At 36.6% G+C, this 20,468-nt stretch overlaps 1 protein-coding gene across 3 annotated transcripts in view; it reads right to left on the bottom strand.

The window, feature by feature from the left end:
- Window positions 1-20,468, bottom strand: part of rbfox3a (RNA binding fox-1 homolog 3a) — a gene marked incomplete at its 3' end in the record, with an annotated part of 435,124 nt that overhangs the window by 310,816 nt on the left and 103,840 nt on the right. For all 3 annotated transcript variants that reach the window (XM_079388760.1, XM_079388761.1, XM_079388762.1), the window contains one exon: window positions 17,704-17,810. The remainder of the gene's footprint in view (window positions 1-17,703; window positions 17,811-20,468) is intronic.

Below are 20,468 nucleotides of genomic sequence, written 5' to 3'. Positions count from 1 at the left end.
TTATTTAGTTTCATGTGACCCATTTTGACCCCATGCTCTAAAATCATTAATTAGACAATAGGCACTCAAACTTACCGTTATTTCTTAAACAGGAGAAAGACTGAGAGAGGGAGCGAGAGAGTTGGCTTTGAAGGGCTGAATCAGGTAAAAGGACTGATTGCCTTTATGATAGAGCTGAGAGCTGCACAGCTCTCCCTCTCGTTATCCATCTTTGATAATGAAAATCAAGCTATCAGGTGAAATTTTGCTGTAGATTAAATAGCAGGCTTCGGCCCTCTAATTGCACTTTGTAAGGTGCAATTACAACATGATTTGTGATTAAAACACACAAAAAAAGCTAAGATTCATCAGTAGTGGATGGCATGTCTTTACAAGGCTACGGCAAAGCTTGTTGAAAGAATGAAAGACTGAAATGTTCATTACAAATGATAAATGCTTAATGATCTCCATTTCAATGGAATAAAAACCTTGTTGGTGTAATTAAAACTGTTGATTGAAAAACCCTACACAAAGCAAAGAGCCATGATGTTTGCACATAAAGAATTTCCAGCACAACAATAGTGACAGAAAAATTATTTATATACAGATATTTATGAGTGTTTCTTTAAATGTACACACTGCCGACCTTGTGGACTTCCTTAATGCACACTTTTTACAGTTTCACTATATATTTTTTTTCATGCCTCCAAGGACAATTTTATCTTTTTTTTAATCTCTTTCATTGTCATTTGAAATGAAAACCACCATACACATTCTGTCATATTTTAAACATTTTGAAAATAAACGGACTAAATTTGTCTTGCTAAGGCTAATTTCATAGTATTTACCCAAAGAGCACCAAATTAAAAATATTTTCCTAGTTTTTTTTCATAATTTGCCCAAATTACAAATACAATGACTGAATTTGTCTTGCTAATGATAATTCCATAGCTAGAATTTATTCTAAATACACCCAAATAAATGACATTTTCCTGTACTTTGATTATAGATTGACAGGAAATGACAATAAAAATATTCTGTTCAAAAGTGATATTTACCTTTTCTTCACACATATTTTCTCACATTGCCTCTTCATTGACAAGGCTAAAGTATGTTAACTTTTGGGGAAAAAATTACATTTTAAAAATGGTACTCCTGGCAAAATTGTTGGTTGTGATTGAAAAGGATGTACTTGAATTGGCGTAAAATATTGAAAAGGGTTTATATAAAAACGTAGTTTAAAAACAGTTCATATTTTATGAAAGATTTCTATATAAAAATAAAATCAAATAAAATAAATAAATGGGGTGAAAAAAAATTAAGAAAAAAATCTATCCATAAAAAGGCATTTGAAAACTAATACAAATAAATGGAGGCATGATATGTTTCACTGTGACCTTCTTGTACCAAAAAAAAAACCCCAACAACTTTTCTACGCTGTTCTGTATTAATGCTAAATCAGATTAATGCTAAAGATCAGAGCAATCCACTTTACACTTGCCTACACATGCACCTACATTTATGCAATTACATTTATGTGCGGTCACATTACACTAAATAGAGTAATGTGTTTACTGGGTTCTTCTCCTAAAATTGCATTAAAATCACATTATTGATGCACATGTGGGTGATGTCATCGCTCCTACTGTAAATGCACATTTAAATGCACAAATGACTTTAATGCATAATGTGAAGATGTTTCTAATGCAAAATAAATGGCTACTTTACATAAGTGTCTTGGAGAGGGGAGGGAAAAAAAGAGAAAAGCACTGCAAGGCCTTCCACCAGATTGCCGCCCATCACTGTCTGTCAGCGCTGGCATAGAGCGGGATTATCACACCCAGATTACAGTGCAGTGAGTGGGAGTTTATTTAAAAAAGGAACTGGAGGCTGTAATCTCTCCCTGCCGCACAAATGCCCTAATAGGCATGTGTTGCGCTCTCTGTCAAACAACTGTTGGGTAAACAAAGAACAGCAGAGTGAGGGGGAAGCGAGGGAACGAACAAGCCACCGCTACACGACAACACACAACCGCACACGCACACGACGCCTCAGCGCTTCGCAGGGAGTCACATCAGTGAGAGCGATGGATGGAGAGGAGGAGAGAAGGAGAGGAAGAAAGAGAGCTTTTGTGTTTACATGGGCCTGGAGTGTGGAGATAAGATGGCTATCCCACAACACGTGTTGCCGAGACAATGCGATGCCCCTTCGTCATTGTTGCCGCTTGAAAACTTTGCGAGAGAGCAGGCGGTGAGTGAGAGCTTATAGCAGACAGAGTTGCCATTTCCAAGAGGTTTAATGCACTATATCGGCATAGAATTGAACCGCACATTAAAGAACAGCCAGGGTGCACTGCCAAGATATTTCCGGATTAGGTTTCATATTAAAAAGAGCTTTCTCTGCTCAAAACAGGCACTGTGCTTTACTCCTCAGCATTAGTTTAAAGCTGACACAATCTCACAAAAATAGCAACATTTCAGTGCAAAAGAAATACGTCTGATTTAATAGCACTTCAACAATATTAAACACGCAATTGTTGGCGGCGGAGAGAGGCAGACATGCACGGTGAGAGACTAAAGGCAGTTATTGGTTTTATAGCACTGGTTGTATGGAAAATATGGTGCAATAACTGTCCAAAATCCCACATGGAAAGATTCTTAATTTTGTCTGAGGTAAAATGGATGCTTCCAGCAGAGCCAAGATAACAGAAATGGAACACAAAAGGTGCAAAATATAATATGTACATGCGTATGCGTGATATTTTTTTGTATTTATTAGGACTTCAAACTTATGCATACTATTGAATAAAAAAAAAAAAAAGAATTTTAATCATGTCTCCTCTGATTCTATAATAATTATTTTTTTCCTACCATGCTTATCTGTAGACACTTGCTATTTTACTTACTTACTTTTGTCATTTAGCAGACGCTTTTGTCCAAAGCGACTTACAAATAAGAAAAAGTAACTAAAACTAAAAAGTTACAACTCTATAAATACTATCTACCCACATATTTAAGAAAATAAAGAAATTAAATAAAATTAACACATGCATATAACAACAACATTTCAATAATAAACATATCAATGAAAAAAATTTAATAAAAAGCTACTACTATCCCTTGCCGGTGTCCCTGCCCGGTGGAGTCGCACGGTAGAGTCGATGGTCTTTACACTCTTTGGTCTTCACACTAAGAGGGCTTCACACGACGACTGCCGCGACCGCTGCCGCGGTATAATAACCTTTATTATACCAATCCAACAAATGATCATTTCAGTTCAGCTGGACCCACTTTTTTTATTTTTTTTTATTTTTTGTATTTATACACATTAATATATATATATATATATATATATATATATATATATATATATATATATTTCAAAATTAAATACAAATTAAATAAAGCATACTGGATTAAGCCTTGCAAGAAAATACAATTTCATTCATTCCACTTCAAAATGTCATGCTTATGTCAAAGTTACTTGCCAATTCTTTTTACTAGCAATTTATGAGTGAAAACTGTTTCTTCACCATTTTTGTTCAGTGTAGGCAATGCAGAGAATGTTTTCAAGATTGTGTTTTTTATTTTAAAAAAGTGAAAAAGCAATATATTGTGTTGTAAAGTCATAACTACTTTTATGCTTTCATCTGCCACAATGTAATGTCTCAAATTCATCTTCATTTGCTGTATTTTTCACACCAAATATTCATCTATATGATTAATTGTTATTAAATGTATTAATTAATCAATCAGCATATCATTCAGTGGTTCAATTAAAATAACTTAAATTTAGTTGACAGTCATAGCTCATACATAGCCAGTAAACAAAGCCTACATGATTCACTTTCAACCAATTCCTTAATATAAGAACTTTATGGACAATCTGTTTATAATGAACTATTATCAACAATTGCTACCAATACAATATCCTTGTATGCATTAGACACAGTAGGTACACGGTTTTCTCACGTGTTATCATTCTTCATCTCAATGTCTACTTCTTTTGATAAATAATCAGATGAAATAGGCTTTGATACAGTTTTCTCCATTCTGTTAGTAATTTAATGCACATTTATGCTTACTTTGTTAGGCAGGTGTGTATTATGGATCCAGGTTCACAGGAGAGGATGGGATTGGATTTCTAATAAAGCTAATGGTGGCCTGGCGGCAGAATGACGGCCAGGTCTCTTCCTGGAATCTGCCGGGGGGCTGCTGCTGTATTTTAATGCCCAGATGAATTTGTTTCCCCCTGTCAGTTGTTTAGAAAACATCAGATAAATCAGGCCTGAAGATTGGTCCCCAGACCTGTGCAGAATCCCGATAGAGCGCGTTAACCACAAGCCAGAGGCCGGGCCAATTTTAGACGCATCTTGAATTTTAATACAGCCTAGGCTGATTCTCCTGACAGAGCAGTTCTCCATGCTCGGGATATATTAGATCTGATTGGTCAGCTGTCGGGATTGTCACTACCTTGATTACATTGTGGAGATGTAATGCTGGGTAACTGTGATGCCTTCCAGCTGCCTTTTGAGGAAAATCTATCGAATATATAGAGATTTCAGAGCATTAGGTGATGGCGGAGTGACATTTACATAAAGTGAAAACAAACAGAGAAAAGGTAAATGATGAAAGCTGAAGTTAATTTCCCAGGGTCTATATCTCTGGATAAATCTGATATTTGGCTCTTTTTTTAGAGGCCTCCAGGTTATTAAAATTTGTTACCAGGTTTCTGAAAGATATTGATGAAGTGGCACTTCGCCCAAAAATGAAAATTCTGTCAATTACTCACCTTCATCCAAACGTGTATGACTTATGACTTAAATACTGAAATGGTACTAGTCGTTTTTTTTCCCATCCAGTTATGAAGAATAGAGACTGGAGCTTTCAAGCTTCAGAAAAAGACACAAAAACACAATAAAAAGTGGACATAAAAGCTCAATATTATTCTCTTTGGCATGTTCATTAGAATTCATGAAGACAGCAATATCTGATTTGTGTGTGTGTGTGTGTGTAAGGGGGGGGGGGGGTCATTTTGTAAACAATCAATTGTACATTTATTTAAAAAATACAGTTTTTGCATCTCTTTTTAACTACTTGGCTCCAAAATAAAATAAAATAAAACTTTTTTTTCATGGAAAAAAGTCATCATTCAGAATTGGAACAACAGGAAGTTGTTCATAATAAATTATGACAGAATTTTCATTTTTTAATGAGCCATCTCTTTAAGTGGTCGACGGGGCCTTCAGGACTAAACTTGTTTCTGGATCTTCTCTAACTATGCCACTGTGCCAGATTCCTTGAAAGGTGTTAATTTACGTCTTGTCAAATTAGCCCTCTCACTTCAACAACAATTCTTAAGGGCTGATACGGATGAATTGACACTGGGATTGTGTACAGTCCCACAATTTCAGACAATGTGTATTTACGCCCTTGATACTCTGGACAAAAATGTCTCTCGTCCCTCCAGCGATTGTTCTGCACCAAGTCACTGAGACACCATTAACTCAATACATGACCTGTCTCTCAGGGTTAGTCCATCCCCTCAAAGCTCATCAGAAAGCCTGACTCTGCTCTAAACACACTGAGGCTAAAGGCCAGAACAAATCACAAACTTCTTTATAAACCTGATTGTGGCCAAACCAGCAAAGGCTTGCGATCAAGGCACCAGATCCATAGAACCTGCTGAGCATCGATACCGGAGAACATCGCATCGAGACATGTGGCTTGCAAGTGGCTAGCTGATATTAAAATGGAAAAGCCACACAAGGAAAGCCGAAGCTAAGTGTGTCTAATCAAGATGAATGAATCTGTTCCACAAAGCCTCCCAGCGGATGAGGCTGTACCCGTGCCCTCCATACTTCACTTATTAATTACCGTGAATTAATGGTTTTATCCACACCAAGTAAATAAAATATTGCCACCCGGCCACAAATCGAGTGCAGCTTTTATTAAATACTGTGAAAATGTCAGCTGGTTAAAGCCAAATTAAAGAGACAAACAGAGCAAACTCCATTGCAATCAAAAATAATCTTCATGTTACAAGATTAAATTGCCCACTGCATGTTCCGCAGAGGCTCAACATGTATTGTTCCGCTCTGACGTAATTCCTAGATGGTAATAATTTGTAACCAGAGCACTTTTGAGACCTTCTGTACCAGTCAAGACTGGTGGACGTTTTTAAAAAGTGGTTATTGATGGACATAAGCATGCTATTTTAGGCAAAGAGATTGGGACTTTGGTTATGGAAATTCTGGAAGAAAAAAAAATCCCCCGATCCTTTCCATCCAAACCTGCATTTCTGAAAGCACTGGAGCATTAACTAGTCAAGGACACCTTACCTAGTGGACTCAATTTCCTATGTCAATATTAGCACAAACAGTGTGAAACATGCCAACACAGAAGCTACATCCTCTTCCTTTTGGTACCAGCACAGTCAATCCATCTGTGTCATATTAGTGCTATAAATCATTCTTTTCAATCCTCATTTGTATGTCTTGGCTCAAGGTTATGAATTTCTGAAAGAATAATGTAAGTTAATTACATTTTTGAGTGGCAGCTGAAGAAATCCTTCACTCAAGCATGTTTACCGAGTTGGTAGACTCTCCATGGAGAGAAATGAAAATGAGCTCAAACAAAACCAAAGTCAATTTGAAGTTGCCCCAGCACTTTGAATTCATTTGCTAATTCGTCGTACGCAAAGCAAACTGTTAACGCACAGTACAAACAAAGCATTTTGCAAATGACATGAAGAATTCATTAGGTGTTTTGTAAGTCATTGTGGCCATTCATTGAACTGAGTTATGACAAGGTGACTTCTATTTTCAAGTTTACACCAGGAGTGTTTAGAAATGCTAACATGCTCTTTGCTTATGTCGCTACACCTTTTTAATTATTCCGTATCAGTTAGTGATGAATTATGTAATTAAGTAGCTATCTATGCTCACAGAAAATGTCCTCACACAAAATTTCTACCAGAATCACAACAAGTGTCTACACATAAATGTTCTCACACTTATTTTAATGTTAATGAATATGGATTATTCTAATTTAGCATAAAACAACAAAATATTTTTTCAACATTTCAATTTTGTACTCATGTGGTTCGAGTTTAAAATTTAGAAACATTTAGATACATTTTAATAAAAAATTTAAATAAGTACATTTTATTTTAAAATATGTTCACATCGTTGTTACCTAAACGCATATTTTTAGTGAATGACAGACAGCCAAATACTAACATTAAAAGCAGACTGCATATCCCATGTGCCAGCTTGGGATATTAATACCAATGGCTCATAGAGGTCACCTTTATTTGAGCAGTGTGAGAAATATAGACTTATTGAGAAGGGCTGGGTTGAAGATTAGAGTATTGATTTTGCACAGTGAAAATCGGGGCGAGTGAGACCTGTGAAAGGGAGCGTGTTTGAGAATGCAGCTCTTCACAGAGACGGGTGTGATACATATGACATGTTTTCCTCTTGAGTGAATATGACAGGGAACAACAGCCTGGTATCTGCCATGAGGAAAAGGTGAACACACTCACCTCCATATCTGCATGCGTAAGACACGAGAAGGACCATTTCAGTTTAAAAGAATAGCCATATTGTACTGAAAAACTAGAAAAAAAAATGATAAAAAGGATCATGTGAGCTCTAATGTTTTCCCATTGGTAGTCATCTAATTACTCATTTGTATTAAGTTGAACTCAGCTTAGTCCCATCATTAACAGTCAATATTGCTCATGCCGCCATATGAAAAATGCCAACTCTCATTAAAAATGAATGACTTTTGGTTGCATTGTCAGTGCAATTCACTTTGCTTGCATTTGCATAAATCTTTTAGTGAATCGGGCACTATGCAGAAAGTGTATGCAAATCGGCAGAATCTATTCAGTCTTAGTGAATTCCCTTCGGTGTACAGTATTGTTTGTGAAATATACCGCCAAAAACTTATCACAGAACTTTTGATGGACCAAAAAAGAAAGTAAAATAAATGACACTAGCTGAACGCTACAGGATTGATGTGCCTGGGTTTTCCAAAACTTCACTAGAAAGTAAGGAATTATTTACGTGTGAAACTTCTTGCTCGGATGTCTTTTATGTATTGACTTTGTGCACAGCTGAATGCATTTCATCTTGAACAGATCATCGATATTACAATCTTAGAAGAACTAGTGAGGGCAGTGCTCAAACTGAAAAGAATAATAAAAAACAAAACAAAACAAAATATAATACACATTTTTTTTAGCATTTTATTTAAATATGCTAATTTAAAATAAAAAACGAAATAACTCAAATCTCAGTTCTAAACCTGAACTGGTGGGTGTACAGCCCCACTTCTAGCACTGAGTGAAAGGGGAGGGGCTGAATTGACAAGCAAATGCAGAAAAGTGCTTTGCCGCTGAGAAGAAATACAATTAGTTGACATAAGCAAAAAGAAAAAAAGACCAATCAAAGTATAAACACAGTTGAGCCCCATCTTTTTTTACTCAGTCCTTTGAGGGCAACAGATAAGAGGTTGCAGCGACTTCTTCTAACAAAGTGTATCCTCTAACAAAGTTGCTCTGCAACTTTTAGAGCGCTTCAGTCAAGGTTTATAGCAAGATGATGATTGACCAGATTTAATATAGTGGTCAATGAAAAAATTGCAAAAGTAATTATTAAGTGTATTGAATAACTATATACTATATGCTCAGTTTTTCGACATCTGTCTATTTACTTCTGTAATTTGCACATTACAGTTTCAAAAGTTGAAATTAGGAACATTATGGCTATTTAACAGTCCCATATTTCACACTCCCACTCAGAGTCCTAAGAGACTAATAAATAATACATGCCCACAAAACCCGTGTGTCCTGTCCAAATGTACTCAGCAGCACCAGGTGACACAGCGTTCATAGGAAACCCCTGCAGTTTGGCCCTGCTCCTCATGTCAAATAAAGAGGGGACAACAACAATGTACCACCCCACATCTTGCCCTCTCCACCCTGCTTACTATCCCGTGCCAGCCAGCCTTTGTGCCAGGCCCCTGATGCCCACGGCAGATGGCAGAGTGGGCGGCAGGTACTAGCCTGGCACCGCAAACATCTGTTATCATTACCAAATGCTAATTGCCATCAATCAAGACAGCACCCAAGTGCATTTATATGCAAGGTTCATAAGCGGAGGTGTGTGCGGGAAGGGGGAAGGTAGACAAAGTGATGTCTAAATTTCCCTCGGAGCGATGGTAGGGGAGCACGCTGTGGTAAGAGGAAGCAGAAGGTAGTATTGAGGGTGGCAGGGTGCTCCCCTTGTTAATGTGTAGCCTATGAGCTGAGCTGCAAGGTGCCATTCTCCGCTATCAGTAGCTGCCCTGTCGTGCTCTAACATTTTCCCAAGAGCGGCTTCAAGGAACGAGGTGAAGCTCAGGAGATGCAAAGCATGGTGAAGGTCTGCAACTAGGAATAATACAAGGGCACAATCTGCAGTTTGACACAGCACAGAAGTTCAGAAATCCATTTTTACAAACCAAGCCAACAGAGAGGACATCAAACGTACTTGGGTTGCACCAAAAGTCTGGAGCCAGGGTCTTTAACAACGGATCCACCAAATATTGTTTGACCTAAAACTAATTTTTTTAAAGAAATGAAAATTTGTTAAACAAAAACATTATATTATATATTAATATTATCCACATTGATGTACCGTAGTGTAACTACTATACAATACTACATTGTGTAATCTCTCTTTCTCTCTCTCTCTGTATATTATATATATAAATATATATATATAAATAGAGAGAGAGAGAGAGAGAGAGAGAGAGCGAGCGAAATATTAATATATATGATTATATATAATCATATATTATTATGCAATTTTATTGTTGGATTAAATAAACATCTGTCAAATTTTCCCTGTCAAACATGCAATATCCAGATTGATGCATCATAAATGTAATCATAATATGATTATTAAATTCTTCAGTTGATGTATTGCAGATTTATTGTTGCATTGATGCATCATAACGTACAATTGTAATACACTGATTACAGAATTGAAAAATGATATATTTTATAGCATTAATTGATTTAAGCTGCTTAATGTTTGTCATTCTTTTTTTTTATTGATTTTGTCACATGATATGCAAATGTATTATACATATGTGTTAGTTTGCCTTCATTATGACATAAAAGTTATTTATTTATATAAGTCTGTAAGACTATAAATATGAAGCCTGATGTATTATTTTGCCATTATTCAACTACAGTGCAAAATGTCTCTTCTGTATTTTTGCATTTTATGTCTTTTGGGGCATAATTATACAACATTCTAAAATAATCAACCAGAATCAGATTAATCTGGATTATCAAGAGGCCGTTTTTAGATTAAAAGCACTTATCAGGTAAATAATTAAAAATCATTCAAAAGTTAAATAAATAAAATTTACCATTAACCATTTGTTCATGGTCAGAACAAATGGTTAATGTCTATAATTCTATAAATCTCTACATTCATTTTTTAAGTGAAATTAAAATGTTACACACATATACAAGTCTGTATAGCAGTACAGATACATGGTTTCCATGTAAGATGCAATGTAAACACAAATAATTAGAATATGTTTCATTTTTATACCTATGTATTAAAGCACACAGTTTCATACAGCAGGTAAAAAAGGCTTCCCATTCCGTCTTTCTATCCTTGGCCTGAAATAGGTTGAAAACTCACTGCTGTAGAGTAGAAGCTCCCTTGTTGCTTCTTTACCAGTAAACTGAGACACTGAAGACAGTCGGCATCCTGCATCCTGACCAGCAGGTGGGTGTGCGCTGACACTGGCAGCCCAGGCGCGGTGTGAGGGCCCGGACCCCTTGAGAGAAATGGTGGGCTGACTAAGCAGCGCTCTCTTGGATCCATCGGCCTGAGCCGGTGCCACCATGCCACCTGCGCCAAAGAGGAGCGCTGCGGCCGCCGTCTGCTCTAACAGTCCATTCGCAGCCACCCATATGGCTCGAGCATCAGGGGATCGCGATGCCAACGGGACGGAGGGTGAGGAGGTTCATTTATCCGCACATCACAGCTCTAGCAAATCACACACATGCGATTACATGCTTCATTGCCTTGTTTCCATATTTTCTGCATTTTATTGTAATCGGTACAAATTTTAACTTAAACCTTGAATTTACACAAAGCTTCAATGGACTAATAATGTGTATTTTTTTTGCTGTTTTTGCAAATGTTGACTTTGTCAGTCACAGCTGGCCTGTGTCATGGGCACATCTGTGTCCACTTAAATTGATCTCTGACGGGTCGCTTAAAAAGTGTCAGACCACACAATGCCCATTTTGCTGAGAAATTAATGCGACAACCATCGCCATAAACATGTAAGCCAATAAACACAGGCTCGATGGCTGTAAAAAGCCACATTAAAGGCTGCAAACGGCATTCTTGACTGAACATCTGTTAAGTGACATGAAACAACCTGATCCTGAAAAACACAGCAGGGACTGCATAAACTTACAATGGTTTAATTTCTCTCAATTAGATTCTCCCACAGAAAATTAAACAATCTCACTCCATTTCACAGCAGCATTAGGAAACCAGCTTGGAGCCAAGTTCACCAAAAGTATCAATTAGTGAAAACCAACGACACTCTATAGTGGTGCATTTAGTGCATTTTACATTGGACTTCAAGACGTGACCAAACACAGTACCAAAATAAATTCTTAAAATGTATTATCATAAATTGCAGAAGCTTAAAAATAAGATAAATTATTATAGATTCATTTGTCAGTATGCATTTAATTTAAATCTTTAGATTTTTATTTTTATTTTTACAATTTAAAGTTGTAAATAAAATGAATAACTACAATAATTAATTGTAAATAAAATTAAGTATTATGAATAAACATGAACAATAATATATTTATAAATTAACATTAAGCTTGATTAATAATGGTACTTAATTCATTAACCAAAATCTAATTTTCTTTTTTACCGGTCAGACACATAACCATACACAGTACAACATGCAGTGAACATCAATAAAAGTTTACATCAATCAAAAGTAGATTTATGTTAACTATTATAAAATAACAAACTGAACCTCATTTTAAAAGTATTTCATACAGCCATTACCCAATATACCCTTTCTGAACAGACCCGTGATCCTTTTATGGGTCACAATCCACCAGTTTAGAACCACAATGCCTATGCTATCTTTAGGAATACTGCAATTTATTACCACATATTCTCTTTTACAGTACATCTGTGATGGAATCTGACACTCTGGCAAAAAAAAAGATTTATTGATTGATTGTTATGATATGCTTTGATGTATTTTCTGCTAAACAACATGCATACTTTGCAGTTAAACCACTGACCTCATTTCTGATAGTAGCACCTTAGAAATGTGAGAGAGTGAACATGAATAAAGTTGTGAGATTGCAGATTAAAAATGCAACTTCAAAGCCTGTAGGTGCAATTTAATTTTTAATATGTTTACAGCCTACTGCAACAGCGCCAAATGTTGCAGCTTTAATTTTTTTATAATTATTTTTAGGGATGGGGGTGCGTGTTCATACATCCCTATTCCATTACATATGGAAGGCTGACAAATTTAGATACAGTATTTGCAATAATTTCAGAAGTTACAATATAAAAGATGTGTGTACAGTACATACGGTACATTAAAAAAAAAATCCTGTGATATTTAACCTAATAACATGTCCACACACTGTGGTAAAGACACAGACCTAGCTTAAAAACCTTATATAGAGCTATTGGCTCATCTTTTCCAAACCCCAGTCCCTAACAGAGGACGAATGTGGGCGAGGTATGCCAGTGCCTCAGCACGGCTGTGCTAACAAAATCACCTTTATCCACATAGACAGGTGACAGCGTCAGCAGTTGGGCTGCCAGTGGAACAGGCTGTGTCTGCAAGCCACGCTGTGCCAATGAGCCCAGAGCTATATGTAGGAATGTATGTCTGAGTGTGTGGAAACGTGTGCACATTTTCCACAGTTTAGAGGCATATGAGCATATTTATGAATTTTTAATCATACTAAAAGGCCGTATGCATTTGTTTTTACTGTTAGTGATTATAAGAGTGCACTTTCAAATCATAGTGAAAACTGATTGCATTTTTTAGGGATGCACAATATTACAGATCCTATAAGCAGATGTATATGTTCATGCTAATAACTTAAACAGCCAATTAAAAAAAATGTATACTATTTCATCTAGATAAATAAAAAATAAAACCTTAAAAACTAAACTCAATCAGTGTAAAAATGCAACAAGTAAATTTAGGTATCACAACATTATAATGTGCATTAAAAATAATCTTGAGATTTGCTAAGTCAATTATTAGAGAAGTAGTATTAGTGTTTAAAGATTAACTTTAAGGGAGCGTTAGACAAGAGCAAAGGTAATCTGATATGCTAAAAAAGGAGAAAACACAATTAATAAATAATAAACATCTGTATCTGTAAAATCTGTAATGTCAGCTGATAATACGATGATTATATCATACATTATATTATATCATATTATATCCATTATATCATGCATTCCTAATATGTCCTTTCTAAATACATTCCTGGTCTTATTGTAAAACATATTGATAATTAAATGATATATAAAATAAAATAAAATAAAAATGTTTATCCTAGTAACCTCAAATCTGGCTCTATACTCTGGCATTGCCCACCATTCAAAATCAAGTCCTACATTCCTACATGTTTTCCTCCTTGAATGCCTTTGTTTGACTCTAAATATGTCACATTACAAAAACAAAATGAGTTTTAAACAGCAATTCACATTGGCTTTAAAGTCTGATCTTAGCAAATTATGAGTGCAAGGCTGAGGAAAACTCCACCATATGGCCACAAGTGTGTCCACTTTAGCTCTACACCTACCCTTAACCACACATCTGGACAGCCTTCGCTTTTAATTGCCACTAATGTCTGAACGCGACATATGACAAGGAGGAATTAACCAAAGACAAGACGGCTGACCTGGGGTTATACAGAGGTACAGACATGAAAAAAGGAAAGCATTTCAAACTAAGGTGTGCAGGATGCTTATAAATGCCTTAAAATATGAACTATTAAATAAAACTAAACCTGTGTATTTGGAATCGGTGTAAGAGAACAAGAATGTAAGCAAACAAACACTACATAAACTTTCTACAGGTAGCAAACACAAGCTTGATGATAGAAGGACTTTGTAGCAAAGCGTTTTGAAGAGACGTACATTTCTGGAGCAGTATGCCCTGAAGGACCCTCAAGGAGCGACAGATAAAATACCGAAAGATCTAGTGAGTGAACAAACATATCTTTTCATGAGTTGTGTCAGTGTTTTCATGCACTAGATGGCATATTCAGCAAACAAATGATAACAGGCAAAACACAGCAAACTCACTTTGTGGGCTAGCAATCAAAGAGAGGCAATTTACAACGAGAAGATCGGCTGAGGCAAGAAGGATAAAAATTCTCAAGAACAAGTTGAGTTCAATCTCCACCGGCACAGGTATGTAATCTATGTTGTGAATGACAGGTCATACTCCCCCCAACAACAGAGCTGAGATTTACACCCATCCATCCACTTATCAAAAGTGTCATGCAGAAAAATAATCCTCTGACTAAAGAGTGATAGCACGCTTGTCCTTCGTCAAAAAAATAGAAAGTATTTAAGTAAAAAAAAGTACAGCTTTTAAAATAAATCTCCGCTAGGTTAATAAAGTTGTCACAGGCTGGATTTTATGAACTCAATGTCAATAAATAAAACATCACTCATGGGCATTTCACCCAATATGTTTATTTTATTACTCTTCTCAACAAACAGGGAGACAATATGTAGCAATCAAGCCTCAAGCAATCAAGCCTCTCGTCTGATTGGTCGATGCTGTTTTGAGACCCAACTATCCCTTAAATGCCACATTCCCATGGCTACCTCATCCAGAATGGCTTTGAGCTTGCTGAACTGCAGCGGTTCTGATGGATTTCACTTTAACAGCCTTTAGAAACAGGCTGACAGGTCTGAGAAAGATGAATAAATGTCATTCACTGAAACTCTTGCGTTGATGCATGGGGGCATGTGTCGTCGCTTGGCGAAGATGTATGAGAAATACACACTTAACTAAAACTCTTTCCCTAAATCATATGTAAGCTGGCATATGACTCATGTGATACATGCATGGACTGATAGAGAAAAAACTAATAGAATCAATGACTAACAGCTTGCCCTAACCACACAACGCCACAAAAGCTCTCTTTCATGTTAATCTCAGTTTTGTCCCAACCAGCTGTGAATGAGACATGGTTAGGATAAAATATGAGTCATACACGACAAGTGACAAGTTAAAGGACATTTTGACAGTCACTGCGCATAGTGGAATTTCCTTGGTTCTATATTTTGTTCCATATAACTGTATATTAGACATCAAATATTTTCTGATTGGCTGTTAGTGTGCACTTTTTTTTTGCTCTCAGTGTAATTGTGTGGTTAGGGCACAGTGCAATATTAATGTGACGTTTCTTATTATATTTTAAGATATCTGCTATCGAGAGATATTAGGAAAAAAAGTATCTATAACAGAGCCACTGAATAATGACTTAACGATTTAAAAAAAAAAATTTGTCTCAGATATGGACTAAGCTGTGTTATGACACTGTCAGATTGTTGATGAAATATTTAATTTGAAATAAAAATATGAACAAAAAAGAGAAAAAAAATACTTACCATTACATTAAAAGAACTGACAATAAATAATTGATAGTAAGATTAAAAAAAAATATGTATATACTTTTATTCATAAGGATACATTAAGGGCCAGATCGCAAATAAGCAGAGCCAATGCTCACCATGTGCCGGTGATCTACTAACGAGTTACGACACAGGCGCAAAATAGTTTAAGACATGCTTTTTTGGGGCGTTAAATAATGGTTCAAATACCAGTAATTTCTCAAATGCAAACATTAGTAAATCGCGTTACGTGATTCATTGTACTACTCTCCTCTAAGAAATATTGCGCCTGAAAGGGAAACTCCTACAAATGCATGTTCAATAAGGTCAGGTGCAAAAATAACTGTGTCCATGCCTTTTTAACACTAATTCTTCACTGCACGTCTTTAGTAAAACTAAATCCGGACAGTACTATTTTAATGCCAAAAGATGATTTGCATTGGCACAAGCTGTTAGTAAACCTGGGCCTAAATTGATTAAATTTTACAAAAACATTTCTAAGTACAAAAGATTTGTAGAAAATGTATTTTTGTTAAAGGTTTTCCACACTTTTCAAATAATGATCCAAAACCAATATATAGTAATCTGACACAACATTAAGGGGCAACACAGCTTATACCCACTGATACATCTAACCCCACACTCCCCTACAACTGACCGACCTCTTGGCAAGTCCATCACTCATATGCCGGTGCCCTTGGGAGTCTATCATGTTTTTCCCCTTTTCACTCTCATGGAGTTGCTGTGCCGTCCCTCATGCTGAGTTTGGGAAATGAGCCTCCCTATACCAATTTGTCCTGGCCTTCCAGCCCACTGTCCCTGATAGACCACCTGCCCTGGGCCTCTCATTGCACCCATGCAGGGGGTGGCCGTGCCCTCCATGGGCCCTAACCCCCAAACCCCTCTGCCTTAATGGCCACCGCGTTGCCCTATCGTGCCAGGCAGCCAAGCATGGCTCTGCTCCACCAGACGCCAACACTCTCTTGGAATGCTAATGACCTTCTCCATTCCCATCTTCCGTTCTACTCCAGACACGTAGCCAACCCTTCCCCCACAATCTGTTGTTTCCATCAAGCACGCATTCAAAGGATGACATTTTGTAATAAAAGGTTTGTATTACTGGAATGAGTCTACAATACACGTATTCAGGGTAATTATGAGATTCAGGCAAACATTTCGAGAGGGTCTTTTCACTGCGAGCGGCTTTTAGCTGGTCGTGCACTTGACTGTCGCACTGCGTGAGTTCAGTAGCTCAAGTGCACTTACAGACACTTCTCTCCACACCCCCCCACCCCGCATACTCGGGCTGAATGAGAAACTAGCGTCCCCTTGGGCACATTCATTCCTAGGGTGACTGGAGCAAGTGGAGATTGGAGGTCGTATTTACTTAAAATGAGAACAGATTTAGAATTGGAGGAGAGGAAAACAGGAATTGCAGCCAGTTCCTAACATACTCTATATCCTAATTAAAGTGGCTCTAGATATTATACAAAGAGGTTCTTAAACACTGAAGGTGTTTCTGCTATGTGATGAAAGCAGTCATCAAACCCAGTGTTGTCCACTGGACACCTGCTAGCAAGATCCCATAACAAAACGTTAGTCCCTATCCAAGAGTTTCCTAAAGCTTATAGAGAAACAACCAAATGCAACTGTGAAATACACTCTTCTTATGTGTGTTCGAATTAAATTATACTATAAAGGCATGTTTACAGCATCTGAAAATATGAAAAATTCGATCAGTTATTTAAGTTATTTATTTGCAATTATGTTTAGTGTGCTATTCAGCTGCTACTGATGTTTTACAAGGTGTAAAAAGTGGGGGAAAAAAGAGGAAACATGGTATATAAACATGGTAAATACCTCTGGAAAAAGGCAAGTACAACACTCAAATAGAATTAATTATATAAATAACAAAAAAAAATACTATGCAACATTCCCTCAACAGTTCTGTTCAAGATTATACTATGGAAATGAACTTGAGTTTTCTTGCTTGTGCTTACCAGATCAGAGAAGTCTTGTATTCTTCCGGGAAGTAGACTGGTTGTTCTCCACTGCTATCAGAGACTAGGCTTCAACTGGCAGCATTTCTTCTTGTCTGAACAGGATTCTGAGGAAAATAATGCAGAGATGAAAAAGAACTGTGAGATGCAGAGAATTACTAGATATGCACTGCTATCAAAAAGCACCATGACGCATGCCAAATACTGATGTTGTGTTGAGGCCATAATCAAAACATGAACTCATGTTAAACAGGAGGCATTTTGCGATGCTTTCTCTTCCTGTAACTGTAGTCAGAGCCGTGATAGAGCTTTAGAACCCACCAATGAACAACCCAAGATCATCACAAATCCAGCCATTGGATAATTACTGATAATAGCACAAAAGAAGAAATATTTTTAGAATTTAAAATAACTTTCTATTTTAATACATTTCAAAATGTCATTTGTGACCCTGGACCACAAAACCAGTCATAAGGGTCAATTTTTCAAAATTGAGATTTATACATCATCTGAAAGCTGAATAAATAAGCTTAAATATCCATTGATGTATGGTTTGTTAGGATAGGACAATATTTGGCCGAGATACAACTATTTGAAAATCTGGAATCTGAGGGTGCAAAAAAAAAAAAGATTAAGTTTTGATATATTTACGGTAGGAAATTTACAAAATATCTTCATGGAACATGATCTTTACTTAATGTCCTAATGATTTTTGGCATAAAAGAAAAATCAATCATTTTGACCCATACAATGTATTTTTGGCGATTGCTACAAATATACCCCAGCGACTTAAGTTTTGTGGCCCAGAGACACATTTATTCCTGTGATGCCAGAACTATGATAATCAGACATTATCCTTATCTGATTTGGCATTCAAGAAACATTTCATACTATTATCAATGTTGAAAACTGTTGTTCTGCTTCATATTTCTGTGGAAACTATAATACTTTTTTCAGGATTCTCAGATGAATACAAAGTTTAAAATAAACAGCATTTATTTGAAACAGAAATCTTTTGCAACATTATGAATCCCTTTCCTGTCACTTTTTAAAGCTATTATGAATTACAACAACACAAAAAAAGGAAAATTACTGACCCGAAACATTTAAATGAAGGTGTATAGTAATTTAATGATTAATATTAATGCAAGACATGTACAGGTATATATATATATATATATACATATATATATACATATATATATATATATATATATATATATATATATATGCACACACACACACACACACATAATATGTGATAATAATTCAATTTCTATGGTAAACACAAAGAGCCGTTGCCTACAACATGCCCATTAACAGAAAGAAAATGATTTTTGGTAGAACTTGTTTTCTTTCTCTTTAGATTCATTGCCAACTTGAATGATGTTAATTTTAAAAAGTGCATCATATTGATAAAAGTTTTTTTTAAACGTAATATTTTATTTAATAAATCAATAAAACTAGTCCTTAGATATACATTTTTGAAAATATATTGAACAAACTGGTTTATAACCACAGCATATTTAAATGTATATATATATATAAAACATTTGAAAACCAAAAAGTATTTGAGAATTGACTTGGACCCTTCTCGTGTCTGCATGTCACTGCACCAAACACAGTCCACCCTCTCTCTCCTCCTCTCTCTCTCTCTCTCTCTCTCTGACCACCATGCTGGAGGTCATCGATGATGCTGACGGAGAAAAATATGAGGGTTTTCAAACAGTGTGGCGGCCTGAGGCAGCAGGCAGGCTCAGGTCAGCCCTCTACCTTGCCCAAACAGAACTATTCATTTCATTGCCCTTGTACCAGCATGAATTCAGCACTGAACATTTGTTCTGTGTCTTTTTCGGAGTCTCTCACCTTTCTTTGTACCCCAGGTCTGCGGCGCATTTGAACTACATCTAACCGAGACTGTTCTCTCTCACCTTAACACACCTTTAACAGTCATTCTCCTGGGACGGTTATTGCTACAGTTGTACCGTCTGTACTCCAGTTCTTTCTCTTCCAGAGCTCAAGAAGAATAAAATTTCTCTTGTTAAGCATCTTGCACATCCTCCATTTTTAACAACACCGTACTACCTGAAAGATATTTTGTGGTTTTTAAATCCAAACTCATGTGACTGGCTTTCCAATTAACCAAGCTGATGCCGCTGTACCAGCTTGTGAATCTGACCAGTGACTGAACAATGCTTAATTTAATTCCATATCAACTGCATTTTTCTTTTCCTGCGAAAAGACAAAAGCAGCACCCTCAGCTGTAAACAGCTTCCGTTTCGCGCAAATCTGTCTTCTCAATCGCTTGATTAAGGTATCTGTTCTCCAAAGTGTTTCAAGAGCCAGCAGCTTTGGGGCAGACATTTTTGAAGCCCCTGGAAATACAATGCCAGCACTGAGAAAAGCTCCACTTTAGCTCCCTGTGTCCGCCCCTCGTCGCTTTTCTGGCAGCTCGCACAATCCCACTCCTCCAACATGCCTTCCAAAAATAAGGACAGACGATCTCAGGATTCTTTAATGAACTGTCAAGCGCCTCAGCTACAGGGTGTCCACAAAGATAGGTACCTCAGCAGAGCTCAAACTTACTGTACAGAATAGAGTAAAAGAGAAACCTGCAGAAAAAGGCTTTCACCTGAGTATTTCCAGCTCGGTGTTAGGTGTTCTCTGCTTTATGGCAAAGTAAGCAATCTGAAGTGTTGATTGCTGAAATATTCATTTGCTTGTGCTTTTATATAGTTGACCTTCACATTGTTTTGCACAATAGA

This window comes from Barbus barbus (assembly GCF_936440315.1).
Source record: "Barbus barbus genome assembly, chromosome: 32".
Taxonomy (NCBI): domain Eukaryota; kingdom Metazoa; phylum Chordata; class Actinopteri; order Cypriniformes; family Cyprinidae; genus Barbus; species Barbus barbus.
The sequence above is the reverse complement of the archived record's forward strand: the minus strand, read 5'-3'. Positions and strand labels throughout refer to the sequence as shown.